Raw genomic sequence first — 23188 nt, 5'->3', positions numbered from 1 at the left:
AGGGACAAGGATATACACACATAGGTCAAAGTTCAAAGTTGAATGGGTTTTGAAAATGACACTAATTTTTACCATTTAATGGGCTCTACTTTGTAAAGTTTTCTTATAAATTACAGATAGTTGTGGCTTGGCTTCCGCCCTTTTTGATTCCATTTAAGTGAAACCACTTGCTTAAATTTTATTGTTTCTTATATGGTTTATACATATGGAATATATTCTATATATTTTTAATCTACAATCCATTAAATATTTACATTTTTAAACAATAATCTAAGCAATTATAACTGACTTATTTTTTGTCCAACCATTTCGTGCGAGATCTGGGAAATCAATTTTTTTGGAAATCCAAAACTAATATCCACCCTGGCCCCAGTGATCAAAGCATATATTCAATCCTGCATACATACCGGGTTAGAATTTTGTATTTTATTCATAAACTTTTTCATTAACTTTCTTTGTGGAAGAGAAAATTCATTGCCGGGCGAAAAGCGTTGATGGGCAGCAGAGGATTCCGGTAAATTGGATTTTCCGGCTCTAGCATCCACTGTACAGTGCACACCCACACACGCGCACCCACAGACAGATAACTAAACTTCCTGGCTCTCTTTCAGGACCTCTCCCCCCACCCCTGTTGCCACAACTTTGTCGATCTGTTCTTGGGAACTGTCAACGCTGGCAAAAATTTTCACGAATTTGTTAGCAAATGAAATCATTTTGTTACGTGGTTTTATTGCAGCGGTTGCCCCCCCCCCCCCCTTTCGGCACTAAGCCCCACCCGTGGAGCAGCCCTCCCACGCCCAACACCCAACCCCCAACACCCCCCTTTCGGTTCATGGCAGCGATGCGAAGCCAATAACATGAAAATGCTCGTTTATAGATGCCGTGCCGTGCAACGGGGCGTATACGTAACCGTGTGCAAATATTGTCTCAATTTGGAGCTGTAGCCCACACTTGGCTCGCCGAGCGCTCGTCGAAGGGCAAATAGAGTCGAGTGCAGAGCTGGGTGCAGTCGAGTCTGAGCTTCGCCCCAGCTGGAGATGTAAATTCAGATGCCGATGCAGTAGCTCCACGGAGTGCCACTCCCCGGCAGTCTGAACTGCTCCTGTGTGCTGTGTTCTGTGCTCTGTGTTCTGTGTCCTGTGTGCGGGAAATAAACAATTTGTATGCGAATTCTGCCTTTGCCATGCGAGAAAGCCCCATGAATATGAAAATATTCCAGCTCCTTCCCTTTCACTCGTCCTTGCCCGTCCTTCCGTCGTTCTGCGACTGCATAAGCAAACACTGTGAGGAAATTGAAAGCGAAATATGATGATGTTCGATTGGGAGATTTTGTAAGGCAAAATATTGAAGCGAATCAGAAGGCACTAAACTATTTTCTTCCAGTTCGGTGCACTCCTGCACCCCTCCCCCTGCTCCGAAACAGCCCCAAATATTTGGCTAAACCATCTGGCCGAAAATTAAAGGCTCATGCAAATGTCCTTATGCACTTCAGTAAGCTCTGCATTTCTCTAAGCCGATTCCGGGGGCAGTGCACCGTGAAACGAAACAGACAAAGCCAGGAGTTTCGAGGAGTGTTCACTGTAAGCTACAGTATCCAAATATCAAGAGGATGTTATTGTAAACTCGGATTACTTTGGCCGGGCTTCGTCCTACTGGAAATCAAAATGTAAAGCCTGGAAGCATCTGAAATTAAGAGTCTTTCCACAGCACCCACACACACCACTCACAGATGTTCGGAGAGCGGATCTCCCAGGATATCCTGATAATGATAATTTAAAAAAATAACTCCGGCAAACATGGCCAACAATATACAAATTTCGCATTTAATTAATGCAAGAACATTTGCCAGCATCGCTGGCAAAACTCCTTTGTGGGCGAAACTCCACTTCAGACATGACTCCGGGCAATGGCGTATGAATGGATGTATGGATAGATGGATGGATGGATAGATGGATGGATGGACTGCTAAGGGGAGGGGAATCCCTGTGGAGCGGACTTGTTGAAGAGCTGGGCGCGAGCTGTCAAAGCGCTGCGGGCCAAAATGGCTGCCGCCTCTGTCTGCATTTGTATTAATGGAGGCGATGGAGAAGCTCCTCCGGGACAAGGACTCGCTGCAAATGGGGTTGCTTATATGCAGTTATTCGACTGCCTTTGGCACTTTCAAGTGCACGGGCATGTGTGCCTAAAGAGGCTCTTTGCGCAGGATTTCTCACTCCTGGCAGTCGGGCTCCTGGCTTCCCTTGTTGTGGCATCTCTGTGCATGGGGCGTGCAGCATTGAAGCACTTGCATTTATTTCGCAATTACTCTGCTCGGGCGTGAGGCCTTTAACGCTGGCAACGTCTTTTACCGACTTTCTGAATATAATTCCGTCTAATCAACACTTTAAGTGAACTCAATTTTTTATGGATCCGGCAGCAAAGTGCCTGCTTTGCTGACCAATTAGCAGACGTCTGCAGGCCAAACTGGGGCAGAACGAAAGGCTGCACGGCAAGAACAAGGCCTGCCAGTTACTAAGTCAATTTTTGTTGCCCTAAATTATATATTTAGTACGAGCCAAATGCATCTTTGTCTTTGGATTAAATAACACTTTCCACAAAGTGCACTCCAAACAGATATAGTATGACTTCTGCTCTTGATTTCAAAATTTGTTTTCTCTGTTGGGAAACTTAAAGCTTACCAGACCAGAACGGACCTGGACGCGAAATGTCAAGCAGAGCTCCGGTTCTGCTCTCATTATGACGAGAGTGCCAGGAGGTCGGTCCAGGTCAACCCAGGTCGGGCCGGGAAGGTCGTTTCAAGCTTCCTGAGATGCAAGACGCTGGGACGGCATTGATGAATTTTGCACTGCCGGGCATGACAAGACCGGCAATTAGCCGCCCGGGGAAAGTGGCCGTAATTGGGCAACAGGGCCAGCAGTGCGGCATGACGGGGCCGAAATCGGAGGGCGTGGCACGGTGCCCGCCCGGCATTCCTAATGACCAATCGTAAAGGAGGAACAAAGTCGCAGCCAAAGTGGCAATAGTTTCCGCAACTGCAGTTGCAGCAGCAAAAGTCAAAGTGCAGCATCAGCAGCAGCATCACCGTCATTGCCACCAGAGTGTTGGGGGAAATTTGCATTCTTGTCTTTGACTTTCGTTTCGCCTTTTCATCTCCTTTCCTCGGCGATTCCGGCTCTGAAAAGTGGAAGAGTGGACGCGAAAAGGCAGAGAATGCAAAGCTGTGGGCCCATAAACTACTTTCGGCCTGGCCCCCCCACCGGGCCACTGGCCACCGAGCGTGTCAACCAGTCAAACTAGTTGCTCCTGGTGGACTGCAAATGCTGATTGCTCTACCAGCTGCAACTGCAACACCGAAAGCAGCAGCTCCGCCGCCGCCGCCGCCACCAGCCATTGATTGAAAGAGCTCTGGGTTTGGGGTTTACCGTTTGGTGGTTTGTTGGTTTGGTTTCTCAAAAATGCAGCCTTTATTCGCCATTTCGCCATTTATGCCTTGAACCTTGGTCCGAGCCCCCTGTACCCCTGTCCAGCGCAGTGGGTTCTGGGCGCCCTTGAAGGCCAGAAGCTGGAGAACGCGGCGGCGGTGAATGGAAAACACGAAAAGTATCTAATTTTATCTCCCATCAAGCCGTTCACGCCCAAATTGAATGGCGACCGTTTGCCAAAAGCGTCCGCGGCTTATGTAATCCGGGAAACTAGTTTCCCAAATAGCCACTGCCAACTTTTCGTTAATCGAGCTTTGTTCGTATTAATATGGCGTATTGACCGAGGAAAGTTTAATCAGCTCTCCACTGGCTGGCCGAAAGTTTGACCCACAAAACCCGAATGCACCAGAATCCTTTCTAAAATTTCGATTAGAAGTTGCTGTCGTTCGGGCGAGAATTGGGAATTGCATGAAATGGTCGAATAAATTGTTTGTTTAATGTCGGACTTGTTGCCGCATCACTCACACTCCGTTCTGCGAGCACGTAGCGGGTCGAGGCTTCTCGCACGTACACCCAGATAAGTGAAGGATAGATGCCGGCGGAGGACGCGCACATAAAGTTTAAACGGCCAGGACCTCTTTAAAATGAGAAACTCGGGCAGCAGTTGATGGCCCTTTCAGAAGAGCACTTGGCGAGTATTTCTACCAAATTGCGGGAATATAAAACACATTTTCCCAGCCCAGTCCGGCCGGCCCTCCGACAATTTGATAGAGATTCCATTCCATTCATCCAGCAGAAAGCAGAAAAAATGGATAAACTCGTTCTCGATTTCAGCTTCTCTCGGGCAATTGCAAACGTTTTCGCACTCGTCGCCGCAACTGCCCAGCCGCAGAAGGGCGGCGGGAGGGGCGGTTTAGGCCACAGAAGCAAATTAAAACATTTGCCAAACACAACCAGCCCAGTTTAAAGCATTGGCCGGTCGGCGCCCCACTTGCCACCCGCTGTCAGGTTGATAACTTAACTCCTCCAGCCATCCCTCGACTGGCAGACTGGCAGACTGGCAGTAGGCTTCCGTCAGCTGGCCCTACAATTAATCACATTTAATTTGGCAATTGTTTTGGCCAAATTCCAATGGATTAGGCCAACAATGAAAGCCAGAATCTGTCGTAATTACTGGGCCAGTGGCATAGGCCGATCAGAGCCTGTTAATTAAAATGCTTTTGTTAGCTAATTAAAGGAAATATTATGTGAAATGTGATGCATATTTTGCTAGAATTCGGGCTGTCATTAGCTTGTTTTAATGGAGGATTCAAATGGTGTGTGTTTTGAGTGAAATGCTGAAATTTAGTAGACATTGCTCATGCCGGTTCCCTGATGTGCAGCCATAAGTCCTTGGACACTCACTTTGGGAATAACCACTCCACCATGGAATGTTCGGCGCTAACCGATCGCCCAAACAGAAAACAGTTTATCGAGTGTTGCGAGCTGGAAAAACGTGTGTGCCACATGAGGCTGGCTGGCTGGCTCGGTTGTTTTAGTGGCATGCTGGTGCGGGGAGACTCCGCTAACTGTTGTTCGAATTTGTCTATGGTCAGTGACCCAAAGCCACCGCGCAGAGACGCGGCTCCAAGGCGGGGTCCGACCGGCAAAACAAACATGTTTTAAGGCCACAAAAAACAGAAAAAGGAACACCAGAAAAGAAGCCCCGGAGATGTGCTCTCGTTGGGAAGCAAAGTGGCAGAAGGGGCGGAAAACCCAGGGAAAAGAAACACATTATCTCTGGTCAGAACATCATGGCCAAGATCGCTCGTTAGCAGTTGGCCAGGGGCGGAGCTAGGCATGGTGAGGGGGGGCTTGCGTGCCGAATGCCATAAAGTCGGAATGATCGCTGAACGCACACAGAACCGAGCACATGAACTATAATTTGAGAGGCTCAAACGCGGATCGCAATTAACTTCTGCCGATCGTCGCGTTCGCTGCTTGAGTCTTTTGTTTCCCGAGATCTTGAGATCGGTCGCGCCATTAGAAAGAACTACCGAAATTAATTCAAATACTCTCTCCTATGCCCAGAGTGGTTGAAAATTATTCAGACATTTATTTATGCGTGTGAAGTCAACGCGGCTCCCACAGAAATTATGAAATTATATTCACTCACCTTGCTCGGTCTGAGGTTCCTTCGAGTTCTGAGATTCCGGCGGCGAGCTGGAAGGAAAAGAGAAGAGGGGAGCTTAATACCAGAAGACACAATTACACATCGCCATGCCCATCAAAAATAATCCATGACGGCATCGCAGAATCCCCTCTTAATCAGATTGTTCCGGCACTTGGCTGGCAGGATGCGGAAAGGATAAAAATGCACTCAGGCCGGAGCGAGAGTAAGCTTCCAGAATGCAAAATTAATGCCAGAGCTTCAGGTTTCCATTTAAAGTTGCGAGGAGCAGATCAAAGGTCGTTCGTATCGGTATCTGCATCTGCATCCCATATCCCGTGGCCCACAATATATCAAGCGCTAATTAAGCAAGACTGAGTCGAAAACTTTTACTGAAACTAGGAACTAAAACTAAGAGGCGAAAGAGAGAGGCGGCGGCGAAATTAAATTAAGCGCTACTGTGGCTGTGGGAAGATGTCTTGGAGCGTAAAGCGAAAAGAACACTTCCAGACTCCCCTAAGCAGTGGTTGCTGGTCGCCGGGGGGTGGGCGCTGGGGGTGGTTAGCCAAGCGTTGAAGTTTCCCAAGCCCGAGGGCCAGACATGTGTCAAGGTTATACTCCTCCGACAATTAATACGAGGCGATGGGGGAGAAACACTTCGTTTAAGCCACTAACAGGCCGGGGCATATGCCTCCCTGGTTATATGAGTTTTTTGTGTTTCGGTTCGGTTGGTGGGGGAGAAACTGCAGAAGAAACTACGGGGAAAATCTCAATGAAACCTGGAGAAGAGCTCGGAAGTGGAAATGTTGGAATTTTTATTGCCTCGGGACATACTCACGCACATGTACGGACTACGTAGGCTTGTGGAAGTGTAAATCACATTAAATCAAGGAATTTCCAGGACAGCTTTTCCAGCTTCGGGTGCTGCCACAGGAGCTGTTTCGGAGCTGGTGCTGGCATAGTTTATCAATTATCGGCCCGGACCCATCGACCTGGCCTCTGCCGGAATCGATTACACAAACAGGCTCGGCAGGACACGACAGGATGATGGGAACTCGAGTGCCCAAAACCAAAAAAGAATTGAATTTATTTTCCATCAATATTCCCTTCTATCCCATCCCAGCACTCCCCACACGTCGGCCTGCCCCGGGCCGTGTGTGCGGCAGCCCCATCGGGCTTTTCCGGACTCTCTACGGAAAAAGGCTTGAGAGCGACCGTTGGCAATTTAATTTTCCATGAAATGCGAAATGTTTCCTCATCTCGTCCGCCGTATTATGGCTTTGCATATTTGTATTTATAAATTGCTGAAGCGGAATAGCCGTCGAGTGGTCCGTCCAGTGCGTGGAGTTTTCATTTACAATTTCAATTGAATCCTTTATCCGGGGACTCGCTCATAGTTAAAGGATCTGGCGCAAGAGTTATTTATGTTTACATTATAAATGGTAGATGGTAGATGCGGTTGAGGTCGCTTCGTTATTATGGCCCGAAGAGCCGTAAACATTTTTATTTAATTTCACCTTCCCGGCATGTTGCATTCCCGCATTTGCTCTCAAATAGCTCGAGATCAATGGTCAGGAAAAAAATTATTTTTAATTATTACGAGGAGAGGCTCTTTATTAAATTAAAAGGTATTTGAAATTAATCCTAGAAACAGTTTCTCTCGAATAATATTATTATTTCAGGGCTCACAACTCTCAACTGGAGAATGTTAATTAAAATTAGATGGAGAAAGTGGCACTTTAAGCTGTTTTGATTAACCCACTTGACCCTTAACCCTGGCGCCACTCTCACCGCACCTCCCTTGAAAGCATTTAGGCGACGCCCACGTGACTGCCAGTTGATCCTGCAGTTTAAGACGAACATCACGTAGCCGGCCGAATACTTTTCAAAATATTTTTCCTAGGTTGCCTGGTGCCATAAAACGCGAGTTAAATAAAACACATTTTCCCCGACGTCTGGAACGTGACATAAATTACATTTTTCGCCATTAATGGAAAATATTATGAGCAGATAGGAGCGCAGTTTAGAACTTGTTGGCTCGCAACTTTTCGCCGGGGAAAAGTATTTCAATTTACAATGCCAGGACGGAGGTTCGGGAGCTGAAACTTCGGCCAAGTTTCAATCGACGATTGCTGTCGACTAAACTATTTGATTATTTCGCAAAGTCCTGGCTACCTTAAAACTAGTCAGCCCTTTTTGCAAAGTATGCCCGACTCTATAGTTTATTGATTTCAGTCATGAATTTTTCACTAAGCTGCCAGCGAGTGCAAATTGTTGGAGGGGAATCGCAAAACTAATCCCGAGGAGCTGCGCAATCTGGTAAATAGGCACTCTTCAGGGCTTCGACTGAACCATCCACTGGATGCCCCATAAAGGGCGAATAAAGTCGGTCGTAACTGCTGCAACAGCAGAACAATTGCAACACTATCTAAACAGGCAGCCCATTCAGTCTCCTCAGGCGTGAAGGAGATACAATTTTAAGGGTCCTGGGCTAAGACAGAGACCGCCTCGTCCTCCGCAGCCCAACCCTTCTTGACCGACTTGTGCTGACCAGAAAAAAGTGAAGCGAACTCCCGCTTCTTTTTACGAGTGCAGATAGAAAAAAAACAAACATTATTTTTAAAAATATATTTTATCAGTATAAATCATTATAACAAAAAAATGCGAAATATTTATGTAATCAAGCGCAGTTTGAAAACCAAATCGTTGAAACATTTAAGTCGATATCCTCGTAAGTAGAGGAATTATCTTTTTCGCAGTGCCTGTTCTATTTCATCAGCATCAGCTTAGAGCCCGGGCATTTTCCCATTTTCCCCCATTTGCTCCCCCGGCTCCGGCTGACCCCGAAATCCGATTTTCCCGGCAGCTCACATTTCGTAGTCCGCGCTCATAAACATTTTAGTGGACGGGCACGTTTCATTTTGCGCCGAAAATGCGTGTAAATTGCTTTCGCTTTGCTTTAGCCGCTACAAATGAAACTAAAAACGCTGACCGACTGTTGAATAGTTCTGGCCATCCATTCGTCCAGCGTCCAGTCGTCCAGACGTCCAGCAAACCCCGTCCGTACCTCCTCCTCCTTGCCTCCTTTTTTTTTTTGCCTCTCGCATTCGGTCGGAAAATTGCAAATGTTTGCATACGGAGACGTGACCGGGTCGGGACGGGTCCGGCGAAAGGATAATGGAAATTTCTAAAAATTTTATTCGTCTAGCCCCCAGCCCAGTAACGAAACAATTTTGTAATCGAAAAACTTCGCCTGGCCCTGGCCCAGAGCAAACAATTAGTTTAAAGGATAACGAGCCGGGGAAGGGACGCCGTCGGGGATGTGTGCAGCTCAACTGGTAGATGTCAAATGTTTTTATTTATATCCCTTGATCGTGGCCCATGTCACGGGCTCATTGCCTCGAATGGGATTTGCGCTGTTTTCCGGCGTGATGTCACCGAGAGAATCGATTTATGAAACACAAAATGTAGTTTTCAACTGAAAACATTTCAAACCTAATCTCAGGGATGGAGAGATGATGCAACTCCTGCTCACATCACGACGGGTTGACCCAGAGGCCACCCCAAGTGCCATCCACCCCTGACTCGCAGCACCCCACCTTGGCAAGGCCATTAATAATGCTTAAAATTTAAGTCCTGGCAAATTGGTTTAGCCTGAGCCGCAGAAATATTCTCCCACAGATATGCGCCTCCTCGGAGTCGGAGGCGAAGGCGGAAGCGAAGGCGGCAGGCTTGGTTCCACAAAATGCTTGTGTCGCAGTTAATTATGGCGCCTAAGCTGGCATCCGAAAATGCGGAAAATCGGCAGAACTGGGGGGCATACGTATATATCCGTATACCTGCCAGATGTTAATAATTCACTGCTGCGCGCAACTAAAACTGTGTTGACAGCAGATTCGAGTTTAGTTTGGCTGCGCAAAACTTCCACATGGTTAACTAATTAAAAGTTATTAGACACATGCCCCCCCCTCGCCCGGCATATTTATTGAAATTTATTTGGTGTGGGCGACACGAAACTCACATTAGAATCGACTTTTATGCGGCACATCTCCCGTCATGTCCCGGCCAGGACATGACAAACTCCTGCCGCCTAATGTGCTCTCGTCGCAGGACAATTACCTCGCCCGATGGGCCCCAGGTTTGCTTTAATTAAACGAAGTATTCACATTTTGTCGGCCCAGAAAGGCAGTTATAGCTCTGCCCTCTCGTACTCTGGACTCGAACCCAAAATTTAAAATTCGAGAAAGAAGCTCGATTCCAGAGCAAATAGAAAGGACGAAACGATTGGGTCGGTCATCGTCCTGCTTTGTCGGGCGCCTAAAAGCAAATATTCATCTCAGTCGGGTGCTCGTGAGGGGCGGCATCGTGTTTCACAATTTTTATTGGCATATTTACCGAAAATTAAATGGAGCGTAAAGCAATCTGCCCCTGCCACACGGCCCGACCCTGCTGCCGTTTTGGGCGATTTGCACACGCGGCGTATGCGTAATTTGTATGCCACAAGGCGGCCTTGGCAGCAAAGACGAATTACATTAATTGGTGTGGCAGGCAGGCCCTGGGAGGCCCTGGGAGGCAAAGCCCCTTTTGTGCTACACTCTGTATAGTGCTCCAACTCCGCCCCTGGAACGTATTCAATTGTAAAGTTTCCATCCGATGCTTTTGTTGATTTTTGCAGCAGCTGCCACCGATCTCACTCTCCGTGGCACTTTCCACTCTTCATATTCTTTGATAATTGCTTTCATTCTCCGCCCGAGCAGGCTCTGCCCCTTCTAGCTGCTCGCTCCGTGTTTGCAATCAATTTGATTCGCCTGGGACTTGACCAGAAATTAATTAAAATGCAAATTAATTTGCAATTATGAGAAAATCCCCCATAAAGATGCCCCCAGATACAGCGGCCATCAATGGGCCAAATGCATGAATTATATCGATATGCAAATAAGCCATGCCCTCTAACGGCTGCCCCGGAAAAAACCTAAAAATAAGCAGAACAAAAAGTAAATAATTCCAAACAAATATTTGGCCATGAATTAATTGCAATTTTACACTGTTTGCACAACTATCAGAAAGCCAGATAGATGATGACAACGCCACTTGTTCGGGAATTACTGTCCAACGCGGAGTGCGGAGGACGGAGGGTGGAGTGTGGCAGGGATTCAAATGAAAGTGTTTTTTGCTTTAGAGCCGGACGGAGGCCAGGAAAGTGTTGAATAAGCTGGAATTTTAATGAGTTTCAGGGGAAGTTAGTGGAAAAATAGAAATTATGAACAGTGCTTGGGAGGTTTAATTGAGAGTTTCAAGAGAACATTTAATAAAGTTTGTAGGTAAATCTACAATGATTGCTGCAATGTGTGGTTTGATACTTTTTTAAGGAAAATTATAGGATTATAGGACGCGAATATGAGACAGTAAGGCGAAGTTTTATTTCTAGGTCTTAGATAAACATTTTTCGCATCAAAGGACCTTAGCTCCTAAACTCTAATGCCAATAGGAAAATCTATTAAGGATATGCTCAGTAAAGGTATTGTATTTTCAGTTTCCCTAGTAATATCAGCTATCTTTTATAAAAATATAAATTATAAATAGATAGCAACTAGATAGTAGATATAACCTTTCATTCCTTAGACCCTAAGACCCTCTGAAAGTCCTGATAATAGCTTATGAATTTGCTTGATTTCTCTGGCATCTTTTGTGGGAAGTAGAAGCATTTATGGTAAGCCCTCCTCCGTGGCAGTGGCCAACATTAATTCTTTTCCTTGTGCCAATTGACCTTCCACCTTGCACCTCCCGCCACCGGCTAAACGCTTCTCCGATAACCGCAGTCGTGCGTGCCAAATACTCACTAGAATCAATCGGAGGCCCGGGCCTACAGAGGCCAATAATCGCATTACCCGTTAGGCAAATCCACTTACACGGAAATCAATCAGGCCCATTATTGTCTAGATTTAGTTGCCATGACCACAGCGACAGTGGCTGGCCGAAAGCAAATGGCCAATCAGTGGGAATGGGAATGGAAATGGAAAAGCGTAAGTGTGTGGAGGAAAAAGTGCAAGAATGGGAGGTGTCCCGCCATATCATCGCCCCGGGGTCTGGGGCATATGTTAAATCAGTCGGCGATAGCATCGAATGCCAAGAGGGAAGTTGAAAAGTGGCCGGGCTGGCTGGGGGTGGCAAATCAAAGGTTAATCACCCCTGCAGGGCATGCAACGCACGCACACCAGCACACATTGGCCCCATAGTTGCCTTTGTGTGGCGTGTGTGTGAGTGTGTGCTTGTGAATGGGATTCGATGCGAGACTTGGCCAGAAGTTGGAGTTAAGGACACGACTTGCCAAGGGTGGGCCCGCCGCTTCGTACAACCCCCCTTCGAGCTTTTTGCAAAATGGCGCTCTCCCACATGCAACTGTGTGTGCCCCAAAGTCTGGCGGGTGTGTGTGTGTGTGTGCGAGACTTACCACTTCAAGTCTCGATTTGACTCGAACTGAACTTTTGCGTGTTTCAATACCATAAATACTACATGCCTGTCTGCCCCCGAAGCCGGGGCCCAGGGGGCGGAAGGAGCCACATATGTGGCAAGCACACACAATGAAAAAATTATGTCTCCTCGATTCGATTGCAAGCTTTTCCGGTTTGGAGAGGATGAAAGGCTTGAAGATTGAATTTTGGGATAGGATAATATCTCGATAAATTATAATTCTCAACTGGTTCTGGTGTTTCAGTATTGAGGAGGAGAGGAGTAAAACTTTCGACTGACTTCGACATGAATTTTGGCATTAAAATGTATAAAAAATAAAGTTAAAGAAATCTAGCACGTAAGTAAATAGTAGTGTAAAATTAAATAAAACTACTCGACCAAAATAAAACACTGAAAGAATATTTATATATTTTTCTTCCACTGCATAGAGCTTCTGCCGAGTGTCCCCCAGGAGCCGAATAAGTTTCGCCAAAAAGCATAAACAATCGCTACCTGTATTATGGCCAAACTTTTCCTCCGAAACTTTATCGGAAAGATTTGGGCCGCTCCTTGAATGGAATTTATGGCCAAGCAATGGTTAAAACTCGACTTTAATCGAATCTGAACAGATGCAAGGGGTCTGATGCCGTATTAATTGCAAATTGTAAATTTTAATCATCGGGAGTGGACTCTGCATAGTTGATGAGCCTCGACAGCCGACAAGCGATCCCGACTTGACAAATGACGGGCGGATGAATCATCCCCTTCGGCAGGACCACCCCGGCTGCTAAGGACATCTTAGCACACAATCAAAATCCATACAAAATGAGCTGCGCGCTGCTCCTTGTTAGCTCCTTTGGTTGATTATTTTTTCATTAGCGCCTCGGGGCCGAGGGCACGCAAGGACCTCCCTGGGGCCGGGTGACTACACAGAAAGGATATACGGGGGGGAGGCCTTGGTTGGCCACATGAAAAAAGGAATGTCACAGTCCATTTTTATTTATTGGAATAATTTCCGGAGTGTTTCTGTCATTCGTTTTCATTTTTGTTTTATTTTTTTCGGCTCTGAAGCGAGTGGCAAGTGGGGAGTGGCGAGTTGCGAGTTGTGAGTTGCGAGTTGCGAGGGGAATGAATCATTGGATTTACAAGCTTTGCATAAACAAATAAAAACACTGCCAAGGGAGTGCAGTGAAAAGCCCTCAAAGTCCAAAATTTATATATTTTAGAAACATAAATAAAGCTGGACGAATGCAAGGACTAAATGTCAAACATTCGTTTGTCCCCGCCTCGGAAGGGAGGCCTTTGATGCAGTTCGTCGAGGCGTTGAACGCCACCCTCGCCGTGCATTGAGGCTCTCTAATTCGTTCTTTTTCCCCCTATTTTACTTTCCCTCTCTATATCCTGCACCCCGGCCAGGTGCCGCCACCCCCTTTGCCTTTCTGTAATAGAGTTTAATGCAACTTTTGCGGCAGGCTGCCATTCTGCCGCACTCTCTGGCCGGCAAAGGCCTTTTCCAAAGAGAGACAAGCACGAGGGAACTGCGGAAGGGGTGCTGGGACACAGCCAGGACATGGAACTTCCCTTAACCGAATTGCATAGAAAATTCTATGTGCCAAAGCCGCAACAACAGAGAACAAGCAACAACAGCCGGCATTTTGCCGAAAAAAGGACTCGGCTCATGCCGAATTTATTGATTTTTGTTGCCGCCGCATCCTGAATGAAACCCACACACACACACGCACGCGTGTCTATGTGCTAGGAGTGTGTGTGTGTGTGTGTGTGTGGGTATATCCTCCCCAGATCGACGAGCAACCACCACCGAAAAGCGCCGCCGAAATGCTGAAATGCGTGGGGTGGTTTTGTTAGTTTTTCATGACAACGGGGGGGAAAAAGCAGCAACAACAACAACAACACGAACAATAACAATAAATGGAAATGCAATCATCAGCAACAACAAGAAACAACAAGGAACAACAAGGACATCGAGTCCAACAGCTGTTCGCCACTTTTCGAGGACAATGGACACGCCGAGGCAGCCCCACTGATGATTCTCCTTATGATATGCAAATGTTTGCCCAAGTCCAACAAAGGAGTCATTTCGCGCAGTGTACGCCAAGACACAACACCAGCAGCCTGTCGGACAGTCAGAGACGGAACGACAGAGGGGAAGATGAAGGAAGGAAGCAATTGCCAACAGGACACTCTCAAAGCGAGAGAAAAGTGACGCATTAATGTCCTTCGCATATTGCCGGCAATTGTTCTGCGAAATTTCCTAATCCTCGTAATATATTCGCCTTTATGGGGCAATTGAGTTTTCAGCAAAGTCATTTCTTTATAAAATAATTAAGATTAATTTGGGCTTAATTAATTGCCAAAATTAAAGTCCAGGAAGAAAAAAAGAAAGTCAAGGCAAGGAATAATGGTTCCAGAATTAGAAAATATATTAAAAATTAATAGATTCTAGGAAGAGAATGTTTATTTTGGTTATTAAATATTGTTAGTTAACTCGCTAATTTATTGATTAAAATGATTCTAGGAAGAAAACTTTTTAAATAATTAGTTCATCTTTAAGGGCAATTAATTTCCAATCACTAATAACTCGAATTAGATGCAGCAGATAAGCCCGAGTAATGGAATCATCAATAGGCGTACACCCCTCCGATTAGTCCTTCGGCAAGCCGCGTGTCCAAAAGCCAATGCCCGCACATCTGGCAGGGTAAAAACAACAATAACGGGCTACAAGTGTTTGAGTTGCCGGGTCCGGGACTCTGTTCCAGACAAATGCAAGCCATTACGGGCGAGATGATGATAACCGGAGGAGGACTCCGGCTGGGAGGGGACTCCGGCTAGATCCAACCAAAGCATTATATGCAAAGGAAACTCGACAAATTACGAGCAAAAAGCCGAGGGAGCACAGATGGGGGGCAGGTCCACAGAAGGCACACATGAATGGACGTACAGAGGAAAATCGGCAAAAGCCAAGGAAACACAAAATAAAAACGCCTTTGCCAAGGATATGGGGATATGCCCTTCAGTCAAAAAGGCAGTCGTAGTAGTGACTGCTAACTGGCAAGTGGCAACTGCCTGTGCCACGCCCCGTTGCACGTTGAACACACCTGCATGAGTCATGCGGCCCCCGGCCACAGCATTTTGGATTTTCTGTTTATGTTGCACGGAGAGTTTATTACAGAAAACAGCAGCAGGAACATTAAGGACAGAAGACAGCCAAACAACCCTGCCTAGTACACAAAAAAAAATAAAAAATACTTCAAAAGCGAAGAATATAATTGCATTAGAGTTATAGATATACATGGGTCCTTTATTGAGGATATAAAACTACTTTTGGAATCACTATTAAAAAAGTTTAGAACTAGTAGCCATTATCTTTAAACTATTTATGATTCAATTATACATTTTTTTCCAAGTATTATGACCTTCCCTCTGCATCCCGAGTCCTGGCTCCTTTTGGCCAACAGCCGTCTGTCGTCTGGTGCCTTGCTTTGGGTTTTTCTCTTGCTTGTGCCTCTGGCAGCGGCATTTATGGCGTAAACTTGTTTAATATAATGAACACTGCGGAGGAAAGTCAGGCGGCACGTGAGTCAGCCGGCAATCCCGAGTCCTCAGTCCTCAGTCCTGGCTGCTAGAAATGGAAAACCTACCCTTGTGGGGTGCAGTGGAAAAATCAACCACCGGCGGTGGTGTTTCGGACCTGCAACCACCTTGCCGCAAATACGATGAACAAACACAATTTCTGTCGCACGGCTGGCTGCATCATGGGGCAGAATCGGAAGCAGCAGCAGCAGCAGATGATGCAAAAATGCAGGCTCTTTAAAAATACATATAGAAACTGCAGCAGGACAAGAGAGCGATTTGATTGCATCAATCAGCCGCAGGAGCAGCAAGGACAGTGGAAATTGCACGAGGTCCTCCTGAAGAGATCCTGTGACTGCAGCTCATTAGTCCTGGGAAATGTCAGGCCATTCTCAAGCAGCTCTGATTGAAATCGACCGCAAAACGAGTCGGGTCCTGTCGCTGCGAGTGTGGGTGTCCTGGGAATCAGAGCCCGCCCCGTCTGGTTGAAAATGTCTCGACCCTGTGGCGCCACTCGTTGGGCTTCTTTATTGGCCGACAAGCGGGGCGAGCGAGGCGAGTCCCTATTCGACTGCAACTCCTTTTCAAATGTCTACATGGCCCTACATGGCAATTTGTTTGCTCGGAAAAGGAAAGCATAATTGTACAAAGAGGACATTCGAAAGGGAAACATAAGCCGGAGCTTCAAATGAGTTTCTGACGCTCGGCAGGCAGCTTCATATTTTCCAAATTAATTGCGATTCCATTCACTCTCGGCGAGTGTTTCCTTAACCGCAACTAAGCCAACTTTATGGATGGCCATCAACAGGATAACCATCTGAGATGCTTACGACTCGGGCCGTAACTCGCTCCGGATTGCAAACCGTTTCATTGCACCCCTTGCTCATAATTGTTGTCGGCAATAAATATCCGATAAAAGACAAGCAGACAGACAGACACTCCGCTCTCGGTTTGTCCGGATACCCGAAAACCCGGAGACACAGGCACGTACGCACGTGTATCCAGCCGGATAAGAGACTGTATCTTGGCCCAGAGACACCCGTACAGCTCCTGCAGTGAGATGAAAAGTGTGTCTTTTAAAGTCATTCGTATCGGGCCTCATGGCGAAGGGGGATCAGCCACCTTTGTCCTTTACGATAAGCGTTAAGTGAGTGGGAGCTGGTACCTCTGCTTTCGCTCAGTGTACTGAAACACATGCAAACCACACACTCGCACGGAAAACAGCAAACAATAAACTGTGGGAGTCGAGAAATATGTGCTATTCTAGGGCTGGGGCTACGCCAGCCCCCGAAATAAATTGAATGAAAAGTTTTATCTGGCAACGAGTTAAGCTCCGGGCTAATCGCATCGAAGGCGATAAACAGGACGAGCCGGCGCAGTGGCAACTCTGGCGCAAATTCAATTTTCTCAAATCGAAAATGTGGTGCGAAGCTCCACTTTCGCATTGATGGCGGGGCGTGTTTTGGGGCACGCATGCCGCCAGGGTTGCCATCACGTTCGCAGATGGCTTAACAACTTATTTATGCCCGGCCGTAGCCCCCCTCCCGCCAAGGATGAAGGCACCCTGCTATCGTCATGGCGACTGCTCCTTGTTGCTCCGCTTGTATCCTTGTTTGTGCTCGTCGCGGCTTTCCATTTGTTTGCCGGATGCTTCACATCTCGCCCACTCGCCCACCCGGCCAACCCTCGACAATCTGCTGGCGAATTGTCTCCTGGCTGAGGGCTGGCAATTTCATTTAAATTTAATTCCACTTTCTGGCACGTTGTCAGCGCTGTCAGTTTATTCAAATTCTCTTGTTCTACGACCTGCCCACCTACACACGCAGTATCCTTGTATCCGCCACACATATATGAGTCAAGGACCTGGCATAATCAAAATAAATTGCAATATGAAACTATTTGCTCGGATAGACAAAAGGCACGACATGGCCCGGAATATAAAACTTTTCCCCACAGGCTCGCTCGCAGTCACCTCCTGGATGCTGGATGGTGGATGCCGTCAAGGATGTGCATTTCCGACGCAATTTGATAGCCTTGATGGCGGGTGGCAGTGGCCCGGCATTATGATAATACTCCAGCCGGGATCGACATCGATACACAGTCGTAGCACGCTTTCCGGGGCAGGATTCGAGGGAGTGGATGCTGCAAACTAATGACAAAGGCCCGCATAATTGCGATACGCTCCGGAGCACAAAAAACTGCCACAAAAAAATAAAACAAAATAGAGTCCCCCCCAATATGGGTCATCCGGACATGCTGGACGAAAAGATAGAGTCACTGGCAGCCGCTGAAAGTTTTTCTGGACTTTTCGGGGGAGTCTGGCTGGGGGAGGTAGGAGGCTGGAGGCAGGAGGCAGGAGGCAGGAGGCAGGAGGCGGGGAAAGGCTAACAAATTGCTTGCAATTTATATATACAAGCGTGACTGACATGCAAATTGTGATAAATTGGAGGGGAGAGCTCCGGGAGCCAGCCACACCTTTCTTGGGGCGTCTGAGCCAAGTTTGATGGCCGACTTACCCCCGGCTTGCCGGCTTGCCAGGCGACTGACTGATTTCTCTGGGCTGCAGCAGCACTTTGATCAAGTTGTTGCCCGGGGAGCCGGGGAGCGTGTGAGCGGGCGGCGGGGATAGTTGCACATCAGTCGGTCAGCTTAATTAAGCCAATGAATTATACGCATGGTCCGCTGGCACTCTCTCGGTCGGAGCCGGCCGCCTCCTACTTATGCATTCATTTTGAACTCTAATGAAGCGTAATTGATGCCGTTTCTGCATTATAAACTTGATTGCCACACAACGCCGCATGCGATGAGCTGCCTTAATGAAATGAAGTGCGGCGACGGCTTTTGCCGACAGCCAATTATGCAATCAAATGTCCCGGGTCACAGGTCGCAGGTCGCAGGTCATGGGTCCAGGGAGCGCAAAACAAATCGGATGCAAGGTGTTGCACCGATTGTAGCAAGTTCGGGGTTTAATACAATGAAATCCTGTTTGGAATTTATTTTTATGCAAAATTAATAAGTTTTAATTGAAAAGCTGTGCTTGCTTGCCAGAAAATAAATAATTAATGCTCATTATTTGCAGTTTGCTGAGTCACTTTGGAATAAGTAACTCGTTCAATATTTCATTGACAAGCAATCCTGTCCAATGACACAGAAACTGTGTATCTGGCGGATGCAACTATGCCTTTAGTACGCATCTAGGTATATGGTATATATGGTGTCTTGCTCCGAATGGAGAGGCAGCCGAAATGATAAGCCTAATTAATGCAATTGAAACAAATTCCGGAATGCAAATGAATGCGAGCGGGAGGCCTGGGATGCTCGGACATGCCTCATTAGCCAAAGTGCCATAAATTTGGCTCGTCTAATTGAATCAACACTAATGAGGAGGGCGTGGCTCTGCTCCGACACACTTGCTTTGAGGACGAGGTGCGAAGTGCTTATCGGCCGAAAGGAGAGCATCCTTTTTAGACTACATTATTCATGCATTCGGGTCCTGCCACTCTGCCTGCTAAATTAAACACAAAAACTAAAACGTCAAATGGACGAGGCAGGATGGTTGACTGGGTGGTTGGGTGGTTTGGTGTTTGGGTGGTTGGGTGGCTTGTAGGGCTGCCAATCAATCAATTTGGTCAGTGAGCCGTGGACAGGACTGCCACCTCAGCTCGCCTCGCCTCGCCTCGGTTGGCCGGAACATGTGATTTCAGTTTTTGGCAGAAAGCAAATCAAATCGATTTGCGAACCCTGTGAGCCAGGGCACTTAAATTCCTCGGTCTGACTCTAATTGCTTCAAAAATGTGGCAAGTTCAACTATTCTCGGTGAGTGAATATTTCAAAGGCAGTAGTGGCTTGCAGTGGCATTCCGATTGACCCTCCGAGCAAATTCACATTTTTTGCTCGAGATACTTCCAATAAACAAAGCCCAGTCAGCAAATATTTGGGCCAAGTTGGCAAATAAAACTTGGCTCAAAGAAGCAATAATAGTTGCAAAAAATCATCGAGCATATTTAATAACTTCTTTATTCATTGCTGCTGGCCATAAAAGGTATTCTGCAGCCATATTTCATTCTGCTTATTGGGGCTTTCTCCCTCGTCTGTTCACTTGTTGTTGGCCTTCCAGGTGAACAATTCCGAAATGTAATTATCGGCCGAAATCAAAACGAATATCGAATTCGGGAGACGCGGCCAAGAGTCCATCAATCATGCGATTGACGCGCCACATGACATAACCGCTCCAGCTGCGTCTGCTTCCAGCTCCAGCTTCAGTTCCAGCTCTAGCTCTAGCTCCACAAATGTATCTGAGCATTTGAATTTGTACCCGAATCTGTATCTGTTAGTGGCGAGTGTGTGTGAGTGCCGGAGCATGCATCAATTAAGCTCTCGTTCTAACATAACAATTTTGAATGTGGCCAAAACCAGTTTGAGAGCCCAAGCCTACGCGACGGCGTCCACTCACCGAAGTACCTCATGGATACCGGCCGAGCTGGGCAAAGTAAACAAACACAGGCGGGGGCCGGGCGGGCAGTGACTTCTCACATTTGGGCCAAAAAGCTCCGAATCCTTGGGCCGCCCGGCATCTGAGCAAACAAAGTCAAGACTGGCTTAGGCAAATATATATTGGCAGAGCATCGGATTCCACAATAGACTGTTGATGTTTTGATGGCGGCTCTGGCCACAAATCAGCCACATTAGCTGGCACGAGACAAGCCATTCAAATGTTAATTAATCAACGGCCAGAACGGGTTTCCTGCCTCATCGGTGGCTGGCCGGCTTTCGATTGACTGAGGTTAGTTAGGTGAGTTGACAGTCTGCCAGCCAGAAGCCAGAAAAGAGAGCCTGGCCTGGCTCCTTGAATTGGCCAGCACTGATCTGTGCTGCGTTCACCTCGCTCGAAGGCTAAAAAATTGTTAACTAAACTGCAGGAGAAACCGGCTCGGCGGACAGGTTGCGTTGCTGCCAGGATGAGCTGGTGGTGGATGGGTTTTCGGCCTGGCTGAGACAGCTGCAAAGGCCATCACGAGCCGGGTGCTAAGAAACCCATTTTCCACACAAAGCAAAAATGTTTATGCCTTTAACAATACACATTTCGAATAAAAAATAAGAAGTAAACACTACTGTGCGTAGTGTCTATCATTCCCCCGAAGAATGTATCTTTTTTTGTGCAACAATCTTTTCGAGAAAAAGAATGGAACAAGGCTGGAGTATCAAGAGCACCGGAGAGTGAGAAAGACTGGGGGAAAAGGAGAAAGAGCCAGAGAAAGAGAAAGAGAAAGAGCGAGAGGTGAGCAGTAGCTGAAGAAACCAGTCTTACAACAATTTTTCAGCTACTTGCCACCGACAGGCAGCAGGCAGGGAGGCAGGCTCCAATTGGACTTGACTCTTCCACCACACACCGCATTCCAACTAAAGAATCATAAAACATAAATGTTGCAGCGTTCGGGGGCAAGTGTCTTCTTCCCCCGGCCCCGTCCAGGATGGCTGGCAATTATGGGAGACCATTGCTGGAAGTTAGCGGGCCCCGAAACGTATCTTAATAAATTGGCAATCCGACAAAATCGTCGAGTGAATAATGTATCTGGCAGATAAGTTTGGTCCCGGCCCCGCAGAAATATACTGAAATGCCGCCCAGACAAAGGGCCGGACCAATACACGGACAAGAGCACAGCGCACAGATACACGAGTTCGTGGGGAAAAGTGTGAATGCAGGGAAAACAAAGCACTTGCAGCGCTTTAGATACATTTGTATCTCGTGCAGGCGCTTGACTCCGACTCCGAATCCGAATCCGTTGGTGTTTGGCGTTTGGATGGCCCTCTCTTTGGGCCTCACCTTCGGCGTCTCTGTCCTCGGGGCCCACGTTTTAATGTGACTTTTATTGTGCTTCCTCCTTTTGTGTCTCATTCCGTATTCAGTTTTATGTTTGTTTGCTTAGCGCTTCGTGTTGTGTCTGTTTTGTGGCGACTCTGAACTTTCGGCTGTTGCAGCGGCAGCTCCGACTGCTGGCCAACTGCTAATTGGGGGGACAAGCTCGGTTCTTGGGCCACAAAAACACAATGGGATCGAAGCCGTAGAGTGGAAGTCGGTTCAGCCCCTTTTGGCCCAAATGGAAACAACAAATGGGACGATAACCGCGCTGTCCTGCAGGCAGCTTCCTGCCGAAACGACACCTGTCATATGCCGTGCGTCAGGTGTCATGTGGCGCGCAATCCCCATTAGAATGCAGCCCACAGATAGCCACACACTCGCTCACACGCACACCGACAAATGGCGGCATATCCTGGTGGTAACGGTAAACTTACGGGCTTTATGTTTGCTCTCGCTGTTTTTGTATCTCCACGCGTCGGTGGCCAATAATCCGCTTTATCCTCGGCACGGCGGCATTGTTAAATATTTATAATATGGCGTTTAAATTCGCGCACTCGTGTTTTACTATTTTGCACCTTATTTTGTATTTTGTATTTTGTATTATTTAAACAATTTAAGCACACTCTTTTCCTCTTTATTTCCACTGTTGCACTCTGACTAATTTATAAGGGGGGTAGGGTATTCCGTTGAATCTATAAACCAAATACTGGCGGCGGGTCGGGGGCCAGGCCGGGCCAGGAAAAGCCAACGCACTTTTCGTACTCGAATCGCGCGGCAAAAAATTCACAGAGAGCTGGCAGAGCTATTGCTGGCAAATAAAACCGGTAATTTCGACCGTCCAAGTTGTTGCTGCTACCCTGCCTTTGCCCAATAACTTGGCTTGGCTTTGCTTCTGCCTTTGCTTGCTTTGCTTTTGGCTTTGCTTTTGGTTCGACGCGCACGCGTAGCCCCAAGCGGAAAAGAACTTTGCCTCGGGGATCGAACTCGAACCCAACGCGTCCAATCGGTTCGGAGTCAGAGCGTCAACTGGCCAGACCAACCCAAGGCAGACCAAGCCAAACCTGAACCTGAGTGTGAATCTGAATCTGAATGTGAAGCCGAGGCTGAAACTGAAACCGAAATGTATCCACGAAGTTGCCGACTCGTATCCGAAGGTTGCAAGGGGAGTTTCACAGTGGCATCCAGTTCATGATAGTGGTGGTGAGTTCTAAGGAGCAGAGGAGCGAGCGGGGTTGTAGCTATGTTGCTGCAACATGTTGCTGGTAAAACCGACATGAAACAGGGTATGTTGCGGCAACAAGGAATATCGTAAGTCGCAAAAAAAACAAACGTTGTGGTTAATAGCGTAAGCTTACATACGATATGTTGGCCGATTCTTATGAAAGACTGTGCAGTGGGTTACACAGGCCGACAATTTTTAACTTTTTTTTTCCTCCACGCATAATTTTACCTGCTCCCTAAGCTTTAGGCTCCCCTGAACCAAAGTCCAGAACAGACATCGGTTCTATCACCCACAGTTTCCGCGGTACACCTAAGAGAAGAAATTGATCAAATTTTACGATATATTGAATTATGTAGGCCGTGTAATGAAGGTGACCATTATTGTTTCTAATACATATCATTTGTGAAATGTATGTGTACCAACTAAAATTAAAAAATGGTTAAAAATGGTTAAAAATGGTTAAAAATGGTATAGCAGTTACCATATCTTTGGAA

At 47.0% G+C, this 23188-nt stretch overlaps 1 protein-coding gene and 1 long non-coding RNA gene across 6 annotated transcripts in view; one reads left to right on the top strand and one right to left on the bottom strand.

The window, feature by feature from the left end:
- The window catches only part of LOC6496608 (protocadherin-like wing polarity protein stan), a 49252-nt gene extending 26622 nt beyond the window's left edge, over window positions 1-22630 (bottom strand). For all 5 annotated transcript variants that reach the window (XM_044715608.1, XM_044715609.1, XM_001961213.4 and 2 more), the window contains exons 1-2: window positions 21907-22630; window positions 5578-5624 (exon numbers count right to left, since the gene is read on the bottom strand). The gene's annotated coding sequence lies outside the window, so the exon portion shown is untranslated. The remainder of the gene's footprint in view (window positions 1-5577; window positions 5625-21906) is intronic.
- On the top strand, window positions 12319-12663 carry LOC116656185. Its single transcript, XR_004311191.1, has 2 exons — window positions 12319-12379; window positions 12471-12663. It is a non-coding gene; the product is annotated as an uncharacterized LOC116656185 (long non-coding RNA).
- Window positions 22631-23188: the final 558 nt, after the last annotated feature.

The sequence above is a fragment of the Drosophila ananassae genome, chromosome 3L (assembly GCF_017639315.1).
Source record: "Drosophila ananassae strain 14024-0371.13 chromosome 3L, ASM1763931v2, whole genome shotgun sequence".
Classification (NCBI taxonomy): Eukaryota; Metazoa; Arthropoda; class Insecta; order Diptera; family Drosophilidae; genus Drosophila; species Drosophila ananassae.
The sequence above is the reverse complement of the archived record's forward strand: the minus strand, read 5'-3'. Positions and strand labels throughout refer to the sequence as shown.